The sequence below is a fragment of the Girardinichthys multiradiatus genome, chromosome 8, assembly GCF_021462225.1.
Source record: "Girardinichthys multiradiatus isolate DD_20200921_A chromosome 8, DD_fGirMul_XY1, whole genome shotgun sequence".
In the NCBI taxonomy this organism is placed as follows: domain Eukaryota; kingdom Metazoa; phylum Chordata; class Actinopteri; order Cyprinodontiformes; family Goodeidae; genus Girardinichthys; species Girardinichthys multiradiatus.
The window spans coordinates 38,422,808-38,450,027 of record NC_061801.1 but is presented as its reverse complement, the minus strand read 5'-3'; the positions used below and the strand labels follow the sequence as shown (position 1 = coordinate 38,450,027).

The 27,220-nt window shown below is 38.2% G+C and overlaps 1 protein-coding gene across 1 annotated transcript in view; it reads right to left on the bottom strand.

Annotated features, from left to right (window-relative positions):
• The window catches only part of LOC124872422 (ephrin-A5b-like), a 109,089-nt gene that overhangs the window by 65,228 nt on the left and 16,641 nt on the right, over window positions 1-27,220 (bottom strand). The gene's annotated exons all lie outside the window — the stretch shown is intronic.

The window sequence follows — 27,220 nt, the reverse complement described above, 5'->3', positions numbered from 1 at the left end:
TAGGGTCAGCAGGTCGAGACTGGTCGACCTTTGCTGACATAAAGGCACCGAAATAACATCGAGAGAGGAACCTATAAAGCCTTGATGTTGTTTTTTCCACTTAAAAGCTGTACAATTTGACATCAACGCCATGTTGCCATCAATCAGATTTCCTGCTGTCGCTGCGGCTCTTTTCACCAGCAGCCACACTACTGGGACGTGTCATCTGGTTTAAGGCAGCTTAGGCTCCCTGGAGATCTGACTGCGTCTGAACTTTGAGTCGTTTCCAGTGAAACATCTGAAACGTGAAGGAAAACTGATTTATTCTAAAAACTGATTTTTATAAACTGAGGAATAAAGGAGTATTACAACAAAAAGAAAATCGATCAGGCTTTTTCTGGCAGATACTGAACTCTGAATCTGCGAGAGAAAAACAAAGTGAGCTGCAGGGTCCCTGTTAGAGTTAGTCCTGTTGATGCCAGCAGGAAATAAATAAATTAGAAGATTGTCCCCATTTATGCATAAAAGCATACATCTCTAACATCTATCAGAGTTTTTTAAACAAAAAAAAAACTGCATTAAAGCCCATTCAAACTTGTTAGTCACAATGCATTTTCCCTTTTGCTTACTTTGTGGACAGTCTGTGCCATTTACATTCATAATAAATATTTGTACAACTAATGATCACCTGAAAAACCCTGGTTTAAGAAAAATATTTAAAACTAGCCTGTTAATCCTTTTGCGAAGTAAACTACCTTGCGACCATTGTCCATTCCTTCATTGACTGTCCAACCCATTGTTGATTAATATTATAATTTTGTGGGAAACTTTTAAAAGGACCCAGATTGATTAGGTCCACCATGTTTGAATGATCTTCTCACGCAGACACTTGTAAAAACACTACTGTCAACGAGGCCTTTTCCTCTTAGAGGTCCATGTTAAAGAATAAAAGTTTGTGTTAAACCAAACTATTCAAATTTGTGCTTAAAATTGATCTCTTTGGCTTTAAAACAGTTAATGAAATCAAATATATTTTGTAGTGTTTTCATTTTATTCTAATATTTAATTTTGCACTCTACAGTTTTTCATATCTAGCTGTAATTCATGCAAAAGGAGCCCCAACTAAGTACTGAGAGAATAGAAATTATTGTACTTTTCAGAAGCCAGAACTTTCGGTTTAAAATATAGTTTTTTATTGATCTTATGTTATTTTCAAATTTTTGGAAAAACCAAATTTTGGGTTTTCATTATTAGCAAGCTATAAATCATCACAATTACAAGAAATAAAGGCTTGAAATATTTCACTCTATGTGTAATGAATGTATAATTTATGAGCTTCAGTTTCTGAAGTGAGTAACAAAGAATACTGAACACTTTCACAAAGTTAATTTTTTTTATCTGAATTTCTGTTCATATCTAGCTGCTAAATGAAGCTGCAGTTAACCGGCATTAAATGGTTATTTTTAAATTCGCCTTCAAAATAAACTCACATCCATGAACATCCAATAAATCCAACAGCTGTTGCATATTTTTTATAAGTTCATTTGGTCTTAAATTCATCAAGTATCGTATTTAAAGGATTTTTTAAATAAATATTCTGTGTATTTGATGTGGCCAAATACAAAATCAATTAAACTTTTTAAAATCACTGGTATACCAGGCGAAGAAGAAGCTCACAGCATTTCTATATATAATAACCCGTGTTCGCAATTGAGTTTTTTACAGTTGTGATGATAGTTCTGAGGATCATTACCACTAATTAATTAAAACAAAAAATAAAAACTATAATTTTTGTCATAGTTGTAAAATGACCTAAAGCCTTTGGTCATAAATCTATGAAAATCATTAGAGTCACAAATAAACACAAAATTGCAATAACTGAATAACGCTAAAAATAGGAAATAAATAAAAGAGTATTTCAGATTTTATTATATTTTACTCTATTTGCTGTGGCTGAAAAAACTGAGATAACATTACTGTATGATGGTAGCTCCTTAGCAAGACAGCAAAACACAGAAGACCCCCGCAGGATGTTTAATAATGTGATTAAGAGCGAAGTCACTTGGCGGAAGAGTTAAACTAAAACAGAAATGGTGCAATATAAAGATTACTGAAGTAAAAGCACTTAATGTGAAACATTTAAACTCGTGTCACTTACCTGCCTGCATGAAACCGTTAAATTCAGTGGTGAAAAATGTACATTTTGTAGGTCTGTTTTAAAACATTACCTTAAACACTGTTATCAGATCAATTCATTTGTTTAAATATTGCCTTGTTTCTCTTAGCCATCCAGGTCAACATTTTAGCATGCAGATCAAACTCTGATTCTACCATCCAAAGAGGTACCGGTACCGTCTCTGATGGATCATAACAGCTAACGGTATATCTGTGTTGTTGCTTTTTTAACTTTGGCGTAAATGGTAACTATTGGTTCAAAGCAACGACTTGAAAAGTGTTTCCAGAGAAATTAAATTCTTAAATATTGCCTAATTTTTCTACAAACTATGGCTTTCCGTGTGTTTTTTTTATTTTTAAACAACTGGAAACTTTTTTCTCCAAAAATAGAGAAACATGTTTACAGGGTTTTCCTTTTAGGTCTCATAAACACTGAATGCTGACTCCCATTCTATAAACCGGATATATACCTGGACCGTTTGGCCCAAATGGTAACATTACGTCACCCTAAAAAGTCCACCCATCCTACCAACCTCGTTTATACCGTCATTGCCTACAAATTATTCACACAAACAGCAATTTTTGACATTAATATACATGTTCTGCAGGTAAGAGGGAATAAATTAGTATTGGAAGCTTCCTATATTTCAATTTATTATCTTTTTATTGTGTATAAGTGGTGGAAATTGTATAAATCAGTAGGTTTTAAGAGTTGGTTCAAGATTTTGTTGGCTGAACACACCCAGTTCCAATTTATTAGTAAATAGCAAGCACCTGCAGAACCTACCAACATATTGAGGAGGTGATTAAATGATCAACCAACAGGGAAGCATCTAAAACATGCAGCACCAGCCATGAGGGAGTAGAAGAATGAAAACTTTAACTGTCTTAATACCAGAAGTACATCAAGGCCACTTGGATTTATTTGATTCTTATGGTTGAATAATCAGTAAAAAATAATGTGCAAGTGTGTGGTTCCTGCACCTTTATCCAAGACAACTTTCATTATCAGTAGATATTCAGTTTTACTGTGTTTTTGACTGACAAACTAAGTACACGCCAAATCCCATCTGTACTGATGGGATGGTAGTAGTTGTGTAAAAACTACATGCAACTTTTTCTTATTTTGTGCACTGAAAACTCCCATTCCTGTTGACCATTTACCTGCTGGCTAGAATGGAGACCCAGAAATCTTTGGCATGGCCTCAAGAGGAATGGTTATTAAGACTGCAGCAGATGGGTTCCCAGATTGTGGTAGGCTAAGCTAACAGGCTGTAGGCAATAATGTTAACTATGCAGAAATAAAAGTATGAAGCCTTTAACACATTCAACCAATTAAGTTTTCCTTTAAATTATTTTTTGCCCCCTTTGATTGTATTTCTTTCCTTTTTGTCCTACAATCCTCATCATGCATTGTAACCTCCCCCAATCTTCAGAAACTATCCAGCTAACTCCTTCGGGGCTTACAGCTAATTCCTGCAGCATTCTTTTCTCTTGAGACGCATATAAGGATCGTCATATTTGGGATTAGCATGTTTGCTTCATAAAGTTTCTTCTCATCAAACAGATTTGAGGATTACCACATCTGGTGTGCACAGGCGAATGGAGTGAAAAGAAAAGTGGAATGTGTGCCTGTCTTTACTTACCGACATGTAGCTCTGAGACGTTGCTGTGAATGAATTCTTTGGATTTTTGGAGAACATTACTGGAGTGAAAAAACACTATTAACCAGCTACCTTTCAACAGGGAAACAACCAGGAGACACAATACTCCAAACATCACCACAAACGTGGCATGAAATGCCTTGGATCCCTTCCAGAGAAATCATCTAACCTGTATTGTATCAAACTTGACAAATTCTCAGTGATGATGGAGGTACAAGAGGAAAACTACTCTAAAAGTTGCAAGAAAGAAAGAAAGAAAGAAAGAAAGAAAGAAAATGCTATCTCAGCAATCAGACAACACTTACAGGGCTAATCTTGCCCAGAGATTGTGATCAAACAAAACACTGCGAACAGAACTGTCAACAGTCCAAACATTGTCTACTCAAACTGAGATACTGAACGTCTGTGTGCGCGGGAGTCTGTCTCCGGCTGTGAGTGCTGAGTGATTTTCCTGACGACTGGTTGCAGTCTTATCTCTGAGGCCGATCGCTGTGATAAACGCCCAGCCGGCTTCATTACACAGATGTGGGATAACAGCAGTCAAATCAGTTTTGTTGTGTTGCGGTAAATCGCTGCATGTGGTGACTCGGTTTGGAGCAAAATCAGCCCAAGATGCCCGAGCAAGGTGAGTCAAGTGGCAGCAGACATGAGATTAGGTCACGATTTGGCACACGCAGCAGGACTTCAGCTCATATTCCCTGAGGTTTGAAAAAGAAATGGTGCAACATTTTATGACAAGATGAAATAAAGATACAAAAAGGATTCAGTCTGCATTTTCTTTCAGCATTGACCCCATTTTCTTCTGCTTTCCCACATTCTGTTCTATTGGAAGTATGTACTTTAATTTAATTTTATTAGATTGACCAAAACAAAGTAGCCGATAATTGTGAAGTTAAAAAAAAGTCATGCATTGATTTTAACAATTCCCCAAATTATTATTTAACAACTTTTGGAGTGTATTTGTTTATTCTGTTTTACTCTAAAACCCTGAAATATAATTCCATAAACCTAGATCACGCCATCAACTCTGTGAAACATGGTGGTGGCAGCATCATGATGTTGGGATGCTTCTTTTTCTGCAGAGAGAGGGAAGCTGGCTCAGAATCAATGTAGAGATGAAGGGAGTAAAACACAGGACAATCTGTAGGAAACCCTGTTAGTAGCTGTAGAAAATGTGAGACTGGAGTGGAGTTTCACCATCCAACACGACAACAACCCTAAACATGCAGGCAGAGCTACAATCAAGTTTAGATCAAACCATTACTATGTCAAAATGGCCTAGTCAAAGTCCAGACACAAAACCAATAGACAATCTATGGGAAAACTTGAAAATGGATACTCTCCATCTAATCTGAACAATCTTGAAATATTTTGGAAAGAGGAAGAGGCAAAAAGAAAAGGACCCCCACAGTATGATGCTGCCAAAAATTTTAAAAACCATGCTTAATTTTTCTTGTGAATCAAAATTTAACACTACTCTGTGTTGGTCAAGCACATAAAGTCCCAATAAAATTAAGGTTAGTGGCTGTGACATGACAAAATGCAAGGCACCACATTTCTTAAAAGTACCTAAACGTGCCAAAGCAGTGCTATTATAAACCAAAACATATCAATAAAATACAATTTTAATTAAATTTTAAGTTAAAGAACAACACTGAATGTGCTTCAATGAGTAGAAATACACTGCATCAATGAAAAGAGTTTTCTTCTCTTTGCTTTCTTTTATTCCTACATTTCCCAAATCAAGTCCATCAAGATCACAGGCCATCAATTCGCCTTAAATTTATCTCCCTGATTTAAACACCTCATCAAGCCGGCCTCACAAGTCTTCCTAAAATAGCCGCTTTCCATAGATAGTGAATAAAATAAACATTTGTCTCTGCACTGCACTTTCTGGCCCATCAGCTGTTCAAGGGCTGTGGTAAAGGAGAATCACATGTTTGGCTTGACATGAGAAAACTCTGTCAGATGAGAGAAGAGGGAGAAATGCAGAAATAAGTGTAAGAAGAAGAGTGACTGGTTTTACTGGTTGCCTTCCAGCCCGACTCCTAGCTCCCAGCTCTGACCAGCTTCGGGAGGTAAAGAGAAACAGATTTTTATGGAAGCTTTTACAGGGTGTAAAATATTGGGTGTTGATAAGGTGCTGTAGGGTTGCAAACTCAGGGGAAGATCAGAAAAGAGCCCTGGTTTTTCTGTTTGGGGTTAGTTTTACCATTAGTTTAATCTCAGGTACTTTAAAAGCTCCATTAAGGCGAGTTGAGCAGACATCCGTCACCTCCAGTCCTTCAGAAACCGATAATGCACACCCAAAAAGAAAGCTCGTAAAAGAAGAAAGTGGGTGAAAGCGCCCTCTTTAGTCTCCAATCCTATCAGTGTCAGAAAGGTTACGCTCCTTCAGAATAACCCGTGGAGATTGCTCTGAGCTCCGGACTGTTTTCCCCCTCTCCACTCTTTTTTGTGATTATGTGTCAGCAGAATTTCCTTGGTGCACAGACGACGCCTTTCAAGTCGAGGGTTTCTCATGGTCTTATGGCCTATTGGGCCGCCCATTCAGACAGAGGTTCCAAAGCAAGGATCACAATGTCTGTTTGTAGTCTGGACACACAAGCAAGAGTCCATATTTATCTTTAAAAATTCACTGCTGCACTTTCCAATGTTGACTGGCAGCATGAAACTGTCCCTTTCTTTTCTTTTTAAATGCTGTTAAGTCTGGAGCCCAACAGGTGTAAAAAGGTCAGGAGACTGCATTTACAACAGTAATGCAGCTTGCTTGCAGAAAGCGTTTTTCTTAAAGGCCTAAAATTAAGCTCATTCAGGTCTTCAAAAGTCTGAACATTGTAAACATATCGGCATATTTCTGCTGCAAGGAATGCAGCAGGAAAACCTTGAGTAGGCGCAGATGTGGTAGCACTGGTACCAGAGACCATAGCAGTGATTTTTCTTTTTTCTGCAACCACATAGCTAGACTGTGGTTTGGTTGGTATTTTTTTTACATAAATTGTCACTTACTACATCAAATATCCAGAAAAGGCCCCTAATGTTCCCCATCAGTCTATTGTGCTGTTTGAATGGCTTTGACAACCATTCCTCACAACGACCAAATAATAATAAAAGTGAATTCTAGTGTCATCAAAACAGAGACACAAACACACGAACATAAAGAAAATCTGCCAAGTTCTATATATGGAATGGGAAAAAAATCTTTCTGCCAACATTTAAATTTCTAGGGTTTTTCTTTAAAGAAAACATTTAATTTCTATGACTAGAATTTAAAGGGATAAAAACCATAACTTTGTAGTAACACAAACTATCACATAACCTTATCTGCATTGCAGCCGACCACTATGAATGTAAATGTGAATGTAATTCACCATGGGAACTTTAAACTGTGACTCACCAGTCTGTTACAGCTGGCAACATTTTGCATTAGCATCTCAGCATAGGAAAAAGCCCGTTAGCTCAGTTAGCCTCCAACTTTCCAAGCTAAAGGAGAGGACTCAAAAATACACTTCTATTACAACAACTGTTTTAAGAAAATGTTTTAAGAATAATTCACGTTTCCTAGTTGAGTCATTGTTAGGTCACTGACCGAATTTCCAAAAGACATAATGAAATTTAAGCTATGATACAACTTTAAAACTGACTGATAAAGTTTTAAAGATATTTAAATTTTCTATTTAGGTCATTATTAGATTAATTTTTCAAGATGATTGGAAATGCTTATGAACATTGTGTATGATAGTTAGCTAATTCTAGCTAAATTCAGCAAAGTTAGCTAAAGTCAATGGAATCTCTTCTATCCTATTCCCCTGAACACAGATAGCCCCCAACTTTTTAAACACTTCTATAACAGTAATTAAAAGACATTCATAGATCCTATTTAACTAATTACCAGGTATTATTTAACTGGATTTTAAAGATAAATTGAAAAGGTTTCTAAACATTGCCTCCTAACATTAGCTAGTTTAGCTAACTTTACCTAATTTAGCTAAAGTTAAAGAAAGTTTTACCAAACAAATATGCTGCCCCAATGCATTGTAAATATTTGCAAAGTATATTTTGTGTACTTTCTAGTTAGATGTAAATCCTCTGGTAGCTATGGCAACATCAGAGAAGACCTTTATGGTTTTTTAATGGAGTTTTGTGTTGGGGGCCAGAACCCAAACTGTCCCTTAATGTTTGTAGCATTCTGGCCAGGCACCGTGTATGTAAATGCGAATGTGATTTACCATGGGAACTTCGCTGCATTCCTCTTGTTTTGTATGGCTATGAAAAGAGCCGGACCCGAGCCAGCTGAGAGAAACAGAGAGGTCCAACAGCCAACAATCGGCTGCACTCAAGTTAAATTGAGAACAACATATAAATCTTGGGGGTTTTAGAGACATGCAATCACTCACACGTGTGAATACGCACATGCTCTGCAGCTCTGCAGTGACGTTCTACAGGAGTAATAGTGGAAGAGGTTCATCTCGAGCCTGTTAAGTAGCATCTAAAAAGCTTGAGCTATAATGATGGTTAGCCCCCCCAAAAAAGCAACTTGGCAAATGAGGACAGTGGTGTAACACTAAGAAGGTGTCCTGTAGCTACACACCAGCATGCCAGTCAGTCCGTGTGAAAGAGGGAAAAGAGACAGTTGGCGGTAGGAAGCAGGAGAAAATCAAAGAGAGAGAGCAGTAAAAAGTGACAAATCCAAACAGCCATCGAGGCACTAATGCTCACTGCAGGAAGAGATGTCAGGAGAAAAACTAGGAGGAAGGAATGAGATATGTGGGATAGTGTTAGGAACAGTGAAAAAGGACTCCAGTTAGGTGTATGGACTTCACTGGTAGTGACAGGAAGGAGCAGCTTGTTCAGTGGCTGGAGGAGAGTGGAGCAATGGATGCAATTAGAGAGAATAAGATAATACATAACCCCTTCATTGTGCTCATATAATACTGATACTAATACTAATGCTTTTTGGGTTTAGGGTTCCTATACAGTCATGAATTTTAAACAGCCCAGTTTCTGCTTCTGAAACTGGCATCATGCATGTTTGGTAAATGCAATAAGTGTTAACTCTTATTCAAGAGTCGCAATGCTGATAAGGTTTTGTTCAATTTTACTTAATTTATGTAAGTCTTGAATTTTAATAATTGTGTTTGTCTAAGTCTGAAACTGAACTTGCTAAAACTCAGAGACATCTTTCCTCAACGATAGAAGTTGAGAAAATGTTTCCTCAACTTCCATTAAAAGGAGTTGAAAATCGAGAAAAGATAAACTCTGCGAACCAACAAGCTCAGCTATAAAATGCTGATTAATGTACTGATTATTTTTTATAAATAATAGCTTGTTTTTCAAAATTAAATTCAATAAAACTTACATTCATACTATGTTATCTGCATAAAGGTCTCTAAATGTTAAACTGCTTATCTGCAGTTTTATTCATAGGCGAGACCAAGCGGTGTTCCAGAAAAACGTTTACAGGATGAATAACCAGAAATCCCCAAAAGAACAAAATTCGTCTTCCTTTTTTTTCTTTTCAAACTCTCGACACTTGACTGTCTGTGTGAAATAAGGATACCTCTAAACAGTATTTAAATACATACAATGAGACAAAAACACCAGGAACCACCAATCCACTCAGGATATTTATGTCTGTTTTCTTCGTTTTTTAAAGTTTTCCACAGCTATGTCTGAATCTGTGAATGACCTTTTAATCCCTCTAATCTTAATTACCTAAACTGTAAAGAAAAAACAAATTGTTCGAGGGGATGTAGATAAACATCCTGGGAACTGAATATCAATTTGTGAATTATATTGTCAAGATGCTGGTTTAAACTGTTTTTTAACTACAATGTAGAATCTTACTTGAAAAAAGAACCATGTGCAAAGGTACATTCTGGTATATGTACTGTTTAAAAGATACAAATTCCCAATCTGCTTTTCTGTCTGTAGCTTTGGGACTCCAACAAAGTACTCTGAAATCACAATATAAATAACAGGAACAAAAATATTCAAAAGGACCAAATTCATGGACTCCAAGATATCTTTTTCCTTTTCAGATTTGCTTTGGCCATTCACCGTCATGGAATCATTAATAGTTTTCCCATCTCGTCTCTCCAAACAGTATTCTAAAAGAACCTATCTGAGGAAAAATAAGACAAATATATCAGGAACCACTTTTCCAAATCACACTACAAAACTATCACTTTACCAGGAAGGAGGAGGAAAGCTTTCATTCTGGTCCACATATTCTACAAATACAAAAATGGTTCTGGATGCAAAATTCCTGATCCGCAGGTCAATTAATAACAGTGGGAGCCTATGAAGACAGTCCAACATAATGTCACAATATGATTAACAGAGCATAGAAACGTCTAATGGACCACATTCATTTCTTCCAATTTTTTTCCGTTTTCGTTTTCTGTCCAAGAAAATGTATCAGAAACCACATTTCCACTGATGTTTTGACCAAATATGTTAACAGTGTATATTTTACATAAGTGGTCATTTGTGCAAATCTTCAAGATTGAAAAGTATCTAAACCACAACAAAAAAGCTTACAAGAAATAAACTCTCATCATGCTGTATATATACTATACGTAATAGAAATGCAGTGAACAGCCTTTTATTGGCCAATACCAATAAAATGCAAAATAAATCAATGAATTATATTTTCACCATGAAGTCATAAGATCACAAGTTCATAACCTTTGATTTTGTCCTAAATTTAAACAAAGTGCTTGATGATCCATTTAAAAAACAAGAAAGGTAGGACTTTTTGATGCATTGCATAATGACAGATTTTTTGGTGCATTCACTGTTTTCCGTCTGAAAGTTGTCCTTATATCCCCACCCTATAAAGATTTGCATAAAATCTGTTTGTGAATGCTCTTTGCAAAGACAACGCAAATTTCTGAACTCAATTATAAACACCAACAAGATTTTTGAACTAGTAGGATTTAGATGCAGCAGCAGAATTTATGTGCTCCCACTGCAATTATAAATACCAGCTGGATTTCTCAATGGGAGCTGGATTTATAAACATCAGCAGGATTTAAAAGCCCCAAATGGATTAATAAAAACCCAACAGATTTATAAATGGCACCAAATTTATACATACCATCTGGATTTATAAGTATAAACAGGATTTATAAACATGATTAGATTTATCAAGACCAGCTGGATTAAAAATAACAGCTGGATTTATAAACAAACATTTGAGCTGACAATTTATTATTGATAGACTCACAATGTATCTAAATTTAAATTGATGGATATACAGACTGAAAAAAGTGAAAGCTTAAAGTTTGAAAACATTTAATGAGAAGGAAATAAATTCAGATATTTTTTTTGTTTTTGGCATACTAAACTCCGGTCAGAATTATTCAAGCAAAAATTAATATGTTAAGTGGTGAATCACTAAGAAAGATTTTATAAAATACTGGTTTCATCATGCCCGATCAGCGAGTTTATTTAGAATAGTCAAGTCTTAAATACATGCTCCAACCTAAAGTCACGAAATGATTCATAGGAAGAAAAAAAAATCTACTTTCTCAGATTCTCTCCCTCTTATCTGTCATAAAATAGTAATTTACCCCTTTAATCATGCTAATTTATATCAAAAACAAAATAACTGAAAGGAAAAATAATACAGAGATCTGTTTTCCGCTTGGGAATTTTAAGGTAGTGACAGAAAACAAACTTGTAAAACTCTGCTACCATTTGTTTTCTTTATTTCCTGCTGTGGGTTTTCCCTTCCTTCTCCATCAGCACAAGCAAACTGCAGGCCTCGGCCAAACACCAGCAGGGATTAACCCGGCGTCCTACGACACTTCCGCCTTACACGGGACGCGGCCTGCTACTCCGCCCTCACCACATGCACAAATATGCTTCCTGCTAAACAAATCCACAAAGTAGACCAAATAAACAGGCAGAGCTGAAGAGGAACTGTGGATAAATTGTGAGATGTAGAGTAAAAAAAAAAAAAAAAACTTGCATGGATGTTGAAGCCAAGCAGACTGAAGCAATGCTGGCAAAGCACCAACACACACACACACTGGGTATGCAGCGAAGCGAGGTGTCAGAGCCCGTTACAGGCCGTTGGCTGGACGCAGCCCCAGAACAAGCCGGACAAAAGCGCTGCCTGTCTCCCCTCATTAAGTGATTTAAGATCCCATGTTCCTCTTAGTCCTTTCATCGCCATCCAAAGTGAACACACTTAAAAAGCCTAACAAGAATGCCAGGGCCTGCTGACATGAATGGGGTAAAGAAAGCCAAGTTCATGGCAGAGGACAAGGGTCTAAAGCTGAGCTACACTAGCCATGCCTATTAGCCTTTCGGCAGATGGAGAAGGGGGGTGTAGTCGAGCCTGAATGCACCAAGGTACGATCTCCGGGTGGGAAACAGCGAACACTTAATCCATTAACAGTTCTTCGTCCACGGAAGGAGCAACGCTTTTCTCATGAAGTTTAGCAGAAATGGGCTGTTTCCACATTCCTGGCTAATAAGGTAGTGCTATCCAGCAGGGAAGTGGTTGGAGACGGAAAGATGCAGGAGCTACAAGATCCATGCCAAGTCCAAAATCAACCTCGTGAGTTCGGCTCTGTGGTTGAACACTACGGACAATTAAAGTTGAGTAACGTACATCACACCATGATTTATTATGTAAACTTCGTTATGGCCTGGTACTGTGTTTGGATCTGGATTTATCTAGACATAGCAAAGCTGCAAAAGTAGCAACATAGCAGCCACATAAATACATTTTAAAAGCCAAAAATCAGATTTTGGTCAAATGAGGGATAAGAAACATAGTGAAGGCCAACACATCTAAGGATTTAAGCAGGGAAATAAATGCCAGTAGCTGTTGATCACATACATTAACTGATCATCCTCAGTGTGAACACCTATAAAAGAAGGTGTTTGGGCCGTTTGCTGCACAGGGGACTACAGGTGTACATTTTCATAATGCCACGATGAAAAGACACAAGTGACGACCTTAGAGAGACAACCCTTGTTGACCAACTTCCTTACAATTGGGCAATTCATTATTTCTTAATTCAGGCAACTTCTAAACTATTTTAAGTCCATCCTGTGTTGGACAGTTGCCGATCTTTCTAGGAGTGGACGTCCCAGCAAATTCAGACCAATATCAGGGTGTGCATTATTCAGATATCTTGTGAAAAACCCAAGAGCTGCCTCTCAGATTCTACAGGTAGGATGTTAAAAGTTGAGGTGTTTGACAAAACAACTGGAGAAAGACTGATTTGTTCGGAAAGGTTGAAGGAGAACCACAGCAGTTCTGGAGCAATCCCCTTTGGACAGATCAGACCAAAGTAGACATGCTTGGCCATGATTCACAGAACCATGTAGCAGAAAACCTAACACAACACATCAGCACAAATGGCTCAAACAAACTGTCAAGCATGGCAATGAAGGCAAAGGATGTGTGCCCCTTCAAATTACAGAGCAGACCATGAACTCCTCTGTATTTGTGAGTTAAATGTGAGAACATGTCAGGCAACTGAAGTTTACCCAAACTGGGTCATCAACGAGACAATGATCTCAAACACAGCAGAACATGTACAGCAGAATGACAGAAAAACTTAAAACATAAGGTGTTGCATTGGCCCAGTCAACGTTCAGGGCTCACCATTGAAATTATGTTGTTAGATTGTAACAAGGTTTTACTAGACTGGGGTGACTGGGGTGGAGATTCAACATAGAGCCAGAGGTACAATGGAGCGCTTTAGATGAAAAGTACAGTCATTTGACCCAGTCAAAGTCCACACCCAAATCCAATTTAGAAGCTAAGGGAAGACTTGTGATGTTCTCAGTCCAATCTGACTCATCTGGAGCTGTTTTTCAAAATGGGGACAAGATTTAGGTCTCAGGCCTCCCATAGCAAAAAAAATCATAAGTTTTTATTTTTAGTCACAGAGCTGCAAATTTATTCTTGATGTATCAGAAAAACTCATGCCTCTAAAATCACAGATATTCAAAAACGTGGATTTATCTCTCATCTGATGGTCCATAAGTGAAAAATACTTAACCTGTTAAAAGAGTGAGCTAAACTGGAAAGCCAGAGTGGGTTTTAGAGTGGACAGAAAACACAAAAAATGCGTTTTTCTGGATTTGCAGAAAAGCTGCCGTGAGTCAGCCAAGGTCCAATTAGTGGTGGTATACCATGTGGGATCCAAACATTTGTTTACAAGGAGCCTTTTTTCTCCTCCTGCAGCTCTCTCCTGCAAGAATGAAGGTCCCTGGTCAGATTCCATGGCGGCGCTTCAACAGAGTAGGTGTGGCCACACCGCACAAACCTCTGGGCCTTTTGACATTATGCCACGCAACCATGAGGTCAGAGGAAGGCTCTTTCTTCCTCGACACAAAGGAGTGATTTTTCACTCGCTCCGTGAGAACACCAGCAAATAATGGACTCTCGGGCCCCTGGTATCACGTTTGGTTTCACACGCGTCAAATCCATTCTGGGGCCGGAACAAAAGGGGGCAGGAGGAGAAACATTTGTGGGGAGGGACCGGTGTGCCCAGGAGATGCCATGCAGAGTGGGTCGGATGCATTTAAATGCCAGTGGTAGTCACATGATTAAGAGGGGATTGTTTCACAGAAAGCAGGAATTCTTAGCCAAATATGAGCTGCACAAGCTGAAATACACGCAAAGCATTTATCAAATGTGCTGCTTTGAAAAAATTCAGGTCTTCAAACTGTGATCTAAAGCTACAACAAGTTAAAATCTGAGGAAAAATCATCTCTTATCACACAGTTTGTTCCAGAGCATCTAAACTTTACAGCTTTTGACTCAAAACCCCTTAATGTTAAACAAAACCTCTTGACTCTTGAGGACAAATTTTAATGTCATAACAGAACTACGGTGGATCTAGGAAAGCCACACATCTCGGACTGATGATTAATAATTTTAAAGCATTTTCAATTCGCTTCTTCCACAGTGGGTCGCAGGGAAACTGGTGCCTATCTCCAGCAGTCTAAATAAATTAAATTGAATCATACAGATTTCATGTCAGGTTCATCCATTCCAATTAATCCTAACTATTAAACAGTGCAGTCAAATTCTGTTTATTATTCAAATTGGCTAAAACGTTTTTCTATCTAAGGAAACTCAGCAGATTGCATCGAGTCAGAGACTTGCTGTCCGGGTTCTGGTTGTGTGGGTTGTTTTTTGTTCCTGTCTGCTATTGTCTGTGTCTACCCTCTAGTAGGCGCTGGTGACTGTGGTGTGAGGTGACAGGTGTTCTCCATCCCTGATGATTACTCCCTGGAGTATTTAAGCAGGAAGCGGCCAGCATCTCACTGCTCGAGTGTTAGCCAACCGTGGTACAGCTCAAGCCAAGTATCCTTGTTGAAAACCTAAGTCCTCGCTTTGTTCTCGTCTAACCTGTTGTTTCCTCTTTAACAATGTTATGCTGGAGACGACCTGGTTTTTACCCAGACTTGCCTCCGACTGATTGTTCCTGTTCCTACCTCGCTTCTCGGATTACAGAAGATAACTTGAGAGTTTCCAACCTGCAACCAAGCCGTGATCTACCGGACATATTCGTCAGCTGGCCGCTTCCAAACTTCAACCATCAAGGACAACTAGAGCGAGCCCTGTCCACCCTCCACCACACCCATGCCCGACCATCGACACAGACTCTGCAGAACTGAACGGTGTCCTCCTGGATCAAGTCACTAGAGGCAAACCTCCGCCGCTTCCAGTTTCCCCACGTATTCTCCTCCTGGCGGTTCACACCCCCCAATCTAGTAAGATACAGTTTCAGTCAGTATTTCCTCTTCAAAGTAAACCGTTATTCACATTCTGCTTTTCTCTCACACAGTTGACAAGAGTTTCCAGCCGGTACAGACCTAACATTTACAGGGGTTGGACAATGAAACTGAAACACCTGTCATTTTAGTGTGGGAGGTTTCATGGCTACATTGGACCAGCCTGGTAGCCAGTCTTCATTGATTGCACATTGCACCAGTAAGAGCAGAGTGTGAAGGTTCAATTAGCAGGGTAAGAGCACAGTTTTGCTCAAAATATTGAAATGCACACAACATTATGGGTGACATACCAGAGTTCAAAAGAGGACAAATTGTTGGTGCACGTCTTGCTGGCGCATCTGTGCCAAGACAGAAAGTCTTTGTGATGTATCAAGAGCCACGGTATCCAGGGTAATGTCAGCATACCACCAAGAAGGACAAACCACATCCAACAGGATTAACTGTGGACGCAAGAGGAAGCTGTCTGAAAGGGATGTTCGGGTGCTAACCCGGATTGTATCCAAAAAACATAAAACCACGGCTGCCTAAATCACGGCAGAATTAAATGTGCACCTCAACTCTCCTGTTTCTACCAGAACTGTCCGTCAGGAGCTCCACTGGGTCAATATACACGGCCGGGCTGCTATAGCCAAACCTTTGGTCACTCATGCCAATGCCAAACGTCGGTTTCAATGGTGCAAGGAGCACAAATCTTGGGCTGTGGACAATGTGAAACATGTATTGTTCTCTGATGAGTCCACCTTTACTGTTTTCCCCACATCCAGGAGAGTTACGGTGTGGAGAAGCCCCAAAAAAGACTACCATCCAGACTGTTACATGCCCAGAGTGAAGCATGGGGGTGGATCAGTGATGGTTTGGGCTGCCATATCATGGCATTCCTTTGGCCCAATACTTGTGCTAGATGGGCCAAGGACTACCGAACCATTCTTGAGGACCATGTGCATCCAATGGTTCAAACATTGTATCCTGAAGGCGGTGTCGTGTATCAGGATGACAATGCACCAATACACACAGCAAGACTGGTGAAAGATTGGTTTGATGAACATGAAAGTGAAGTTGAACATCTCCCATGGCCTGCACAGTCACCAGATCTAAATATTATTGAGCCACTTTGGGGTGCTTTGGAGGAGCGAGTCAGGAAACGTTTTCCTCCACCAGTATCACGTAGTGACCTGGCCACTATCCTACAAGAAGAATGGCTTAAAATCCCTCTGACCACTGTGCAGGACTTGTGTATGTCATTCTCAAGACGAATTGATGCTGTATTGGCCGCAAAAGGAGGCCCTACACCATACTAATAAATTATTGTGGTCTAAAACCAGGTGTTTCAGTTTCATTGTCCAACCCCTGTATGTTCCTCTAATAAACCTGTTAAACTTTTCTAATTCTCCAGAGTGTTCTCTGTATGTGGGTCAAATCGGTGTCTAAAACGATGACACTTGTCGCAGTCACTCCTCCTGGATGAGTTTGTAGAGACAGTGGACAGTCACTGGCATTGACTTTGCAGCAATCCCTCATACTGAGCATGCATGTAGCGACAGTGGAGAGGACTTGTAAAGTGACATAAACCATATACCCAAAAGTATTGGGTCACACCACCAAGTCAATAATTTCTGGTGTTCCAGTCACTTTCATTGCTGCAGGTGTGGTTTTCTCATCTAACTATGAACACACTCTAAACCTTGTGGAAGATGTTTACAGAATAGTCAAAGTTGTTGTTGCTGGCAACGGTGGGTCTATCAACAATCTGGACCTTATAGATTAAAAATCAAAGTTCATGTACATGTAGAAGTAGAAGCAGACAGACAAATACTTTTGGCAATATATTGTATATCCTGTTCAGCCTACCTGAAAAAATAAACAAATCTGTTTGAGGGAAAGTGGGACAAGTAAAAAATCTGCAACAACCTGGTTGTGCACACCTCTAGACTAATACTTCGTTGTAGCAACTTTTGATTGAATTTCAACATTCAGGCATCTTTGTTAGGAGCCCATCAGCTTCCACATCTTGACTTGGTAATATTTGTCTGCTATGCCATGCCAAAATCCTTCAAATCCACCAGATTGTGAGGAGACCACTTGTCCGACGCCATTTTTAGGTGACCCCCACAGATTTTCTTTCAGATATAGTTCTAGATTCTGGCTCGGCACAGTCCAAACGTTTGTTCTGATCTAGCCATTCTTAATGATCTAGACAAATCAGAGGTGGAAAAAAATGGTATTGCTCTTCATCTCTAGCTTCATCTCAGCAGACACCTGGAGATTTTGCCTCAAAGCTGACTGATATTTGGAATTGCTCATAATTTCAATAAAAAAGGGATCCCTCAGCATGATGATGCCACCACCATCTTTTACAGTAAGTATGGTGTTTTTTGGCTGTTGCTCACTTTTGTAACATTTAAAACTGTTGCCGAAAAGATTAGGTTTGGCTTAATTTGAATATGACATGTTCTCTAAGAAGGTTTTGGGTAATTTTAGAGTTTTGTTTTTGGAAGTAATTCTCCTTAAAATGTAGATCCCTTGTCACCTCTCTACAGACTGTGGCTTTAGCCAACAATGCAAATTAGCAAATGTTAGGTTAATACATTTTATTTCAGGTAAATCAGATTCTCTTTAAATGAATCAAAAGGTGATGTAACAGAGCATTAGTTCAAGGAACAGGGTTTTAACCTTTTTGTTCCTCTAGTTCAATTTCACAGGATAAGTGAGACTAACAGTGGGAAAATGTTTTTCAGAGATGTTTCAACTTTTTATATCCACTGTACGTGATCCACATTGTTATATTCAAAATGTGGGAAAAGAATAATCATATCAAAGAAGCAAGTGCGTCACCAAACACCTTGACTGTTTAAGGATTTTCTAAATTATTGTCCAAATAAAGTTTGCAAGTGGAAATCTGTTGTAAAACAGTGAAAGTGGGCCCAGATCTGCAGTCATGAACAATTAGAGCAAACAAAATAAGGATTCTTTCACTACAAGAAATGATCCTTAACAAACGATGTCAAAAGAAAGCAACTGTTGACAGATGCAAGTTTTAAAGTACATCATAAAGGCTGAAAGAGGAGCTTTCTGTGTTTATCAGGATTACTTCCACTCCTATTCTCTCTTGCAAAGCTATTCATACTGTTTTTCCATTTTTGGCTTTCTTTACAGTTCAGGTCTGGACTAGGCCATTGTATCACATGAGCATGCTTTGATCTAAACCTGGGGTATGCAACCTTTGCAATCCAAAGAGCCTACTAGATACATTTTCTTCCAGGGTATGCTGATGTTTGTGGAAAATGATTCAAAATAAAAGCATCAAGTTTCCAACCTAATGATGTAGCATGGTGGTGCGCACAGATGCAGTGCCTAAGACCATCACCTCATGGCCCGAAGACTCTTTTGTCCAGCTAAAAGAGTTTTTCGCCCATGCTGGTTGGAGAGTCTTTGAGCACTAGGGCCTGGCTATACACACAGCTGTGTTTTCTTACATCAAGTTCTGCATTGGGATAAACACATCAAAATATTCCCCAACAAGAAGTCCCAGATGCCCAGTCAGGTCCCGATGTTCCCCAAGAAGCATAACACCGCCTTCAGGTCAGACGTTTCTGAGCCGACCTTAAAAGAGGAATCAGAAAAGCCAAGCTGGATTGTACAAACTAAATAGAGGATCACCTCTCCAACAATAACCCACGGTGGGTGTGGCAGGGCATCTAGCAGACAGGCGACTGCAGGGACCAGTGCAATAGGGGTGCGGACTTGAGCATCTCACTGGTGGACAAGCTGAACACTTCACATGCTTCCAGATCCCAACCCAACAGTCTGCAGCCAAACCTGTTGCTGTTTCAGATTGTAAAACAGCAGCAGGTCAGTAAAGTTAATCGTAGAAAAGCAACCGGACCCCAAGGTGTTCTCAGAGCCTGCAGTGACCAGCTCAGACAGGTCTTCACCACAACCTTCAACCTCTCTGGTCTCTTCAACCTCTTGGTCTCATCCGACCAGAGCACGTCCTTCCAAAGGTCTGCCGTGTCCCCTATATGGCATGTGACAAACTGTACTTATTCAACAACAGCTTTCTTCTTGCCAGCGTCGTCCACAACGGCCAGACATGTGGAGTCCACGAGTAATAGTTGTCCTGTCAACACATTCTCCCACCTGAGCTGTGGATCTCTGCAGCTCCTCCAGATACCATGGGTCTCTTGACTCCTTCTCGGACTTATGATCTACTGACATATGAATGCCACACGTTAAACATTTCTATTTCTAAAACAAAAGATCTGAAAATCCTCGCACCTCAGTACTGTTTACGTTATGTTGATCTGTCACATAAAACACATTGATGTTTGCAGCGTCACAAAATATAAGGAGTTCAATAGGTATAGATACCTTTGCAAGGCACTGTACTTTGTAGACATCTCAGGTGCGCTTTATCTGGATTTATTGCAGCATTTCTTCCCCTTCCTGACATTAAGGCTGTTCAGAAACTAAAATATTGACAAACAACAAATCCCCCCCAAGCCAAGCATATATTCTGCAGTAAAACCTGTGACTTCACTGATACTAAAGTCCACATGGACCAGCAGCTCAGTCGCCTCGCTCAGTGTCATGAAGGGCTTGAAGAAAGGCCAGACGGATTAGGCTGCAGCTCCACTGACATGAAAAGCTGCACTTAATTCAAAAGCTCTCACAGCTGATTAATCACAAATTATGATCAAACAGCTGACTTACAGGATAAACATCCGACAGACACCCTGCTCACGAGTCTGCATGTGTGTGCAGGCATGCATGGCCCCTGGCGCTCCGAGGGAGATCACACTGTCTCCCCAAAGTCTGCAGACTCACTTTCCACAGGCGGATTAAACGCGCGTCCGCGGACACAGAGCCCGGCAGTAAATTAAAGCCTCCAACATACTCATTTCAGCCTTTACTCTGCAAGCGCAAGATCTCACAAAAAGTGGGTCAAATTTAGGATCAGACTTAGGCCGAGTGTGATGAGCGCTGAGGTCTTCTGGGTTGGTGCTGCACACACATGTAGGAGTTTGTACTTCAGTTGAGGCTGACAGAAGGGAATGAGCTCAGTAAAGGTGCATTTCAGAATAAAACGATAGTCTGAGTGTATTTTTTCATCCTCATCTCATCTGGAAACCTGCATCAGATAAGCTGAAAGGACATTTTAAGTTACATTTTTAAGGGTTTACATTAAATCTATTTTACAATAAAATACATCAGTTTAAAACGTCTCATCTTTTTATAGATGCTTTTCTTTACGCTGGAAAATATTGGAAAATTTAAACATTGAGAATTTTTGTAGATATAGAAAATGTTAGGTTAGCACTATAAAACTATCTAAAAAAGAAACTATCAAAAAATAAAAAAAATTTATTTTTTATTTGCATTTTTTTTAAACAAGTCATTCCTAATGCAAACTCAAAAAAAAAGAAAATCAGCCGCAATTTTTTGTAACAAATTTGCTGCTTTGATAAATTTCACATGCAGAAAAAAGCCTGAATTACCTTGACATTAAGACTTCAGGAGCATCCGAGAAAACCTTTACCGGAAAAATATTTTGTAATTTTGCAAATAATTCTAAAACTTTAACTCGGAATAAAAAAAAATTTAATAACAAACTGTCACAATGACCTTACTTTACATTTTTCTGAAAAATTAGATCTGAGTTCAGTCAATTCTCTATTGGAATTATAGAAATTAATAAAGTATAACTATTTTTGGATTTTATAATATAAAACATACTTTGTGTATTTAGATTCAACAAAGGTTTGTAGTATTTGCACCAGGTAATTTCATTTTACTGGAATGTTCTTGTTTGTTTATTTTAATAAATCATAAATGTGCACATAAAACAGAATTAAAAAGAAAGTTGGATCATTTCTGTCACAAACTTGATATTCAAGATTTCCTGTGCAGTACAAAACCTTAATGATACATTTTGCACACATTAGGCAATTGTTAAAACTTCAGCAACAGGCAAAATGTGTTATTTTCACAAAGATTAGAACATTTTATTGCTAATTATAAAATATGCTGCCAACCAGATTACGGCTGAAGAGTTTAGACAAATTGTGAGTCAGGTGCTACATTCAATGAACAAATTCACCGTGTATTCCCTGAAAAATTATTAGCAATTCATAAACCCCTAGCTTTAAAAAGCTGCATTACCTTGGAGAAAGAAAGTTTCCTAGATAAACTTATAGCAGCAGAAGGTGGTGTTTCTGCAACACCTCTAAAAGTCATGAGAAAAAGTGTTTTTAAGCTGTCAGTTTTCTTAGTTTTCTTCCACAGTTACCTTTTAATTGCAAATATTTAATATACTCGACAGGTATCCTTCAGGAAAATGACAGGAGTGTGAGGTGCAAATGAACCAAGATTTGTTCGTCCTCGTCAGAGCTCATAGTGACCCAACAGATCCCTGCTTCCATGTCAGGTTCCTGCAGAAAGCATCATCCAGCATTATACGCTGCATTATACCAGCCTCGCCTGCTTCAGGCAACAACCATTATTATTTCCATTCTGGTGTTTCTGGTGCAGATTTGGTTATCTGGGCTCTCAGGGGCCAATCAAGGCACAGCTGCTTCACGCCTCATTGGCTGCCAAGTGCCTAGGAGTGCATCCTGATTGGTTGGTTTCCCACACAAAATTCCCCATTTTATTTTTGAAGTTGGGAGGGTTGGATTAAATTAGCATATTTTCATTGTCAGTGCAAGATTTTAACCTGGTTTGTGGATAGTTTCCTAAAATATGACATGACCTTATGTTAGAGAGGGCTCAGAGTTGGAGCCTCTAAAGTTTCTTCAAATTAATACCTGCAATCATGACTAAACCCATTTGACCAACAAGTTTCAGGTGGAGGAGCAGAATAAAAGGCATGTTAACCATCATAACTGCACGCACCACAGCTCGTCTCCCAGCATGCTGCTGAGTTGCTGGGCAAAGTTTGGAGCGGGCAGCCTCCATACAGGAGTGACGTGTTTGAATGGTAAACGCGCGTGACGTGTTATGGCGGGCGTGATCCTCCAACCCCCCCGTGTATCGCGTGTCTAGAACTCGACAGCACTACTTCTGGAGGAAGACCACGTGACCCTGAGGAGCGTTTTCAGGGTTTCAGCATCTTCAGCCTCATGGCCTCGTTTTTTTTTTTTCTTCGATCAGATCTTCAGCAACACGCTGGGAGTCGTGAAACTGAGGAAAAGTGACAGAAGAAGGCGATCTTACAGCAGACATGAGCTTGGCTAAAGCTAACTGGAATAAAACATTTATTTCACTCCTAAATGTGGGTCAATAGCACAAGCATTAAATATCTAATGAACTTTAAACAAATAAATGAAGGCGTTATTGCAAAAAATAAAAATTTTTAATATTTTATTCAATAAATGAAATTGAGGTATATTTTAAAGGTTATATTGATTTAACTATTTTTATTTAAAGTGGTTGATTTTATAGTAAAAACTTTAAAAAAAATTTTATCTAGATGAGAAATGTCAATCTAAAGAGGCTTTTAATATCTTTAACTTTGTACAATTTAAAGGAATAAATTTTTTTTAAAATATAATAACAACAATCTCGGTTTATAGCTTGAGACGTTAACACCCCATGATGTATAACGATATAAATAATCAAATAAAATATTTACAAATAACGCCCTAATGAAAAATAGAACAAAATGAGCAGTTAGGTAGTATTATTTATATTAACTCTTAGTTTCTCCCACATCCTTAATTAAATTTTGCTTATTTATTTGATTTATTCTTATAGTTTTAATTATGATAACATTTACTATTTTATAGTAAAAAAAAACCTTTGATTTGATGCTCAGTATTGAACATGTTTGATAAAAAATGTAAGTGAAAATATAATTCTATGGGATGAACCTTTATAGAGTATTTTATTATTTTTGATTTATGCAATGAAAAAGGATGCGATTTTTTAAATATTAAATTCTAATTTTAAATATATTTTTTAGGTTAAATATAGATTATTAGCTAGAATGCCAGATATCTTTATGCCTCGAGACACATCTAAGAAATAATTCACAATATATTTTTCAACATGTTTACTGTACATTACTGACTTCTATACTTTGTTTTCAATCATAGCATTTGTCTATCAGACTCTTTATATCTCCAGCCATAAAATAAATCCTAATCTTACCAATAGTCATTTAACAAGCATTATACTGCAGTTATAAGAGTTCATTTAGGAAGAAAAAGTAATTAGTGAACTTTTTGTGACCAGACTTTTGCTACTTACAGAAGTCCACTAAAACTTAATGTTCACCTCCGTCCAGAGACAGAAATATGAGCAGTGAGCCATAAAGGTTTCTGATGGAAACCTAAGCAGCCGGCACACTCAGGAAACAAATAAAACATCTTTATGAGCTGGATTTTATGATCTTAATAGGCATACTCCCGGTCCAGCAGCCTCTAAGTGCTCCGCTCGGACAGCTCTGAGCTTCCGAAGCGACTTCAGCTACCGTCTGCAGAGAGCACGCTCTCCCCAACTTACTGTTTTCATTACGCAGAGCTGTGCACAATTCAAACTTTCTCTGCCTGTAATAAATTCTCATTAGACCAAACAAGGGTAGGGCATTAAAGTGAGGAAGGAAACTCATTGGTGCAAAATACACACAAGGATGAAAAAACTAGAAACAAGTTTTCTCATTGATTCTTTTCAGCAAATCTTTAGTTAAACTAAAAGGTGATAATTAAACTAAAATTATCTCCATAGTTTCAAGTTTGCCTTTTATTTTATATATATATATATATATATATATATATATATCCTTAGAACATTTGTAACTCAATGTGATAATTTAGCTATAAATACAATAATGAAATTATTTGAAAAATATTGCAGTTTTTAAAAATAAATAATTCACTTAAAATATGAAGAAAAACCTGGATCAGAATATTTGTAAAAAATAAAAACTGTGTAACTATATAAGAAATTAAAATAGTAAGAGCTTAAAAAATAAAAAAAATCAAATTTAAAAAAAACATTAAATACTTAAAATATTTTTAAAAGTCAAAAATAATACAAAATAGATTGTTTAAAAAATATTAAAATGGTATAAAACTGTTGAAAGTTATGTGAACAGTCAAAGAAGTGAAAACAATATAAAATAATAATAATTTGTGAAAATATTTTAAAAATCAATTATAGTAACACTATAAGCAATGAAAGGCAATTAAAAAAATAATGTAGTGCAATGATTTACAAAAAGATGAAAAGTTATTTTATTTAAATTATTTTAAAAAAATTAAAAGATTACATTTTTTTTTACCCATTAGATTTTTTTTTTTATATAAAACTTATGTCAAAAACAAATCTGTGGTTTAAGTTAAATGAGCCAGTTTGTGATTGTTGGACATAAAAACTCACTAAAGAAACCCAGAAACTTGTTTTTTTAAACTAGTAAATGTTCTTGTTTTGTGAAATCTTTGGGCTGAGACAGGAGCCGAGCTTTTCTTCTCGTTTGAATTCTTCTCTGCCGAGTTGCTCGGTGTCTTTGAAGCCACAAAGGCAGGTTATCTGACCTCTTCTCTTGTGTTAAACAGACAATACGAGCTTGTCGGGCCATTAGTTTCTCTTTGTAGATGCTCCTCTAGGTGTGATATCCACCCTGTTCAGGCAAATAACACAACATCGACCTAAAGAATTCAGGACCATAGAAAAACAGCTTTTTGAGACCATTAAGCCCCTCTGGGATGATTCATATCACTCCTCTGCAGTCAGAGCGGAACCAGAACTCAGATGATCTGAACTTTGCGTGAGATTCAAAACCACATATAAGGAGCATAAAGGCACTAAAGACAATCTGTGGTCTGATTTATGAGGATGTAGTACTCTGCTCCTGTGGAGACGCCTCATTGGCTCAGGACAGGAGAGCCGTGATTGGCTGAAGTGGCTGACGAGTCAGTGCTGGGACCTGTTACGCCAGATGCCCTCCTCTCGTCCCCTGCAATGTTTGCAGCCCGCCGCACGCGATCCCTCGCTCCGCTTGGCTGCACCCTCTCATTGCATTACTTCTGCTATTCTAACTCCTCCATCAATTATGCACTAGAATAACTCCGGGCCCTGATGGAGCCAAGACATGAAAGGGGGATCATCAGCACTTGTACCGTCCGCCCGCTTGTTCCCACCGTGCCGCCTGCGATCTGAGCGCCACCGTACCAGCAGCTCGCACAGGGCATCAGTGCTGGCATGCACTGACGGAGCCGTGCACCACACCAACATAACCATCAATGTGTTAGTAGGTCAGGACTGGGAACTGTGGAAACCGGGAATTCAACAAAGCTGAAGAGCTTTACTGTGGCACCACCAAAACCTGCTCTGATTGTTCAGATGATCTCACCTTAACTAGAGTTCAGCTTATGGAAACTGATGAAATATCCACAAGTTAAAAGTTTTTACATTCAAATTTAGGGAAAAATATGCTGAATATCTTTGTTTTTGCTGAGTGAACTTTTTGTTGGTCTGCGACGGACTGGCGACCTGTCCAGGGTGTACCCTGCCTCTCGCCCATAGACTGCTGGAGATAGGCACCAGCTTCCCCGTGACCCACTATGGAATAAGCGGAAGAAAATGACTGACTGACTGACTTTTTGTTGGTGTTTTATCAGTGCTTCATATTGATCACTCACAAATTCCACCTTTCTTTTGTCAACAGCTCCAAATACTTGCAGACAAACTTCCCTAAATTCTGCATTTAAAAAGTAGGTTTGTCATTGTTTACACAACAGAGAACTGTGTCGCTTTGCCACAAAATTTACACCTCTAGTTCCTTAAACATTTAGGCAGCTGCAGAAGTAGCTGGAACTTTGTTATTGTCAGCAAAACAAATTCAATTTGTGTCAACGGGTTTATTCCAGTATGTTTCATCGCTTTGACACAAACTTTACTTTATGCAAAAACTTTAATTTACCAATTTAACAAAATTTTACATCTGAGTCAGTGAAAGTACCTTGATTATTTAATGTTATTGTAACAGTAGTATTTTTTACTTCACACAAATGAAAGAGCTTGAAAGACAACAAGTTTCCAAATTCCACCAAAACGTTTCAAATTATTTGGGACTAGAGGAGAAATGATGTTTGAGAAACTTTCCCATATTGCACACTTAGGCGTTTCCATTAGTGATTCAAACACTGTTACCTTTAGATAAAAAATTTAAATTTGTTTAAAAAGATCTATTTCTTTGCACGAGTTAAGTCCAGTTTTTTCAGTAAATTTCGCCAAATCTTCACATTGAAATACATTTAAATGTGTAATCAACTGTACATAATTTACCAGACGAGTGTAAGAATAGCATTCTTCACTTTGAATTGTTAAACTTTACACAAATGAAAAAACTGGAACTAAAACGGCAACAAATTTTAAGATTGTAGCAAACTTCTGCCACAAATGTCCAAACTTAGCACTAAAGAAGAAACCTCCCCAGATTCCCCAGATTTGTATTATCGTAGGGTTTGATACCAATATTTCAGTTTGTATAAAAGTTCTTGTTTTTAGAATTATTACAATTTGCTTGTATTTATATTTACATTGTAGCACAATCTTGTGTCCAATTTGTTGTTTGATACACATTTTTATTCAAGTTTGTTAAACACTGTCCTAAATTTTCCTGTTTT